This window comes from Penaeus vannamei, chromosome 37, assembly GCF_042767895.1.
Source record: "Penaeus vannamei isolate JL-2024 chromosome 37, ASM4276789v1, whole genome shotgun sequence".
Lineage (NCBI taxonomy): Eukaryota > Metazoa > Arthropoda > Malacostraca > Decapoda > Penaeidae > Penaeus > Penaeus vannamei.
Genome location: NC_091585.1, coordinates 2,884,940 through 2,887,439, shown reverse-complemented (window position 1 = coordinate 2,887,439; position 2,500 = coordinate 2,884,940).

Here is a 2,500-nt window from a genome sequence, read left to right as displayed (position 1 = left end):
GATTTAAAGATTTTTATTTGTACTAGTATCCTTGAAATTCCATCCTAAATTACTTTAACTACAACTTCTAATGGCTCTTCATTCCCATACCCAACCCCATTATTATTAGCACAATGGCAAAAGTGAAAAATAACCAATAGGAGATATCCAATGTCTGTATTATTGCATTGTTGAAATATTACCATCATTATCATATCTTTATTTAGTAAACAATACAATTATGTGCTTATGAAACTGCCATTATCATCCAAACCTGAAGCAGTATCATTGGCCTTGTTATAAAGACAACCATGAACATCATTATAACAATTTCAAAGACTAATATGCTGCTTGCAGACATCAATGAGTGAGAGGCTTCATGAGACACCATGAAACACCTTGATGAATTTGAGCCGCAAAATGGCCGTGATTAACATAATAAGGATAATCATCATCATTCATGCATGTCCTTTTTACATGCATTCAGTATGATCCTTGGCTGGATATTCCCGGAACCCATTTCACCCATAGATCTGCCATTTCTACAATGTTAATATTCGAAAAAAAAAAAGAATAAAAATGCATCTGTGCTTGCATCGGCGGTGTTTGCTAGCGAGATGGTGAGCCTGGCCACAGACCCCTAGAAGCCGTCGTGAAAGGGTGCTTTGGCGTTTTGCATTCGGGATGTTTCGCCTTCATCTAAAGTGGCGGCTGCAAATGTTCAGAGACACCTCGGTTAGCACAGATATATTTCAAAAGAAATGGTTATACCAGAATAATAAAAAAGGTATATGTATATATAAAATATACAGAAAATAGTGTAATGCCAATGCACTGACAGCACTTACAAAAGGAGTGCATGGGCGCGGAGCTTGGAGCCAAGTGAAATTCATGCCGAATTGGTCGCCGACCTTGCTTTGGTCGGGGGAGCGGAACGCACACACACGAACTCATTGGAAAGGAGAATGGACTGGCATACACCAGTCAAAGAAAGCTACACAAACCCTGGGCACATTATCATAGTGGTGGTATTGCGAACAACAATTAGTAAGCTAACACCAACAGCATGATTGACGGTATCAAGTGATAGCAACCATAATAAATGTAGCATAATGATAGTAAAAGTATAATTTATTTTTGCATTAGATAAATAAGAATAATTACTTTGTATCCTAGACCGCTAACTAGAGCGCCTATTATTTACACAACACTAGCCATGGAATCGAGAACATTCCAGCTCATGCCATGCAACGGCCACCTCTATATGCCTAGATACACCACCTATACAACAAAAAGTCCCATAAGTTACGAGATAAGTTACTTCGTCACACAGATCCTAAAGCTGATCAGTCCCCAACAACTTCTGAAGTGTATTGATGTTGAACACTCAGTGGTGATCAAGTGCCAATAACCTTCTAATGACGGTCTCTGCAAAACGTCGACAGAGAAGGCGAAATGGCGGAGGACATTCTCTACTCACGAAAATATTTCTATAAATCACAGCTTTGGCAGGAGACCATCTCATGCAATGAGTATAAATTGTGCACGGAGAAATATTACAGAAACAAAATGACACCAATCTGAGATGGTACATTTCCTGATTAAGTGAAAGTGCATTCATGTCTCGATGCACACAATGCAGACTGTTACACATGATTGACATGAAGAAAAATCAATATATGTATTTGGATGTAAAAAGTTCGATAATTCTATGCTATATAACAAGTTCATTTTTTTCTTTTCCCTCTCTTCCTGCCTCGTGTTTCAACCCCCACCCCTCTCCTCCCCCTCCCCTTTTAATCGTATCCCTCGCTCTTCCTCTTTATCCCCACCTTCCTTGCCTCCCCCTTCTTCAGCCCCGTTTACACACACACACACACACACACACACACACACACACACACACACACACACACACACATATATATATATATATATATATATATATATATATATATATATATATATATGTATATATATATATATATATATATATATATATATATATATATATATATATATATATATATATATATATATATATATATATACATGAATGTTATATATACAGACATATATACAGACATACACACACACACACACACACACACACACACACACACACACACACATATATATATATATATATATATATATATATATATATATATATATATATATATTATATATATGGATACATAACATTCATGTATATATATATATATATATATATTTATATACATATATATATATATATATATATATATATATATATATATATAAAATGTAATATAATATAATATATATATATATATATATATATATATATATATATATATATATATATATACATATATATATATATATATATATATATATATATATATATATATATATATATATATATATATATATATATATATATATATATACATATATATATTTTTATATATATATATATATATATTTATATATATACATATATATATATTTATAAATATATATTTATATATATATATAT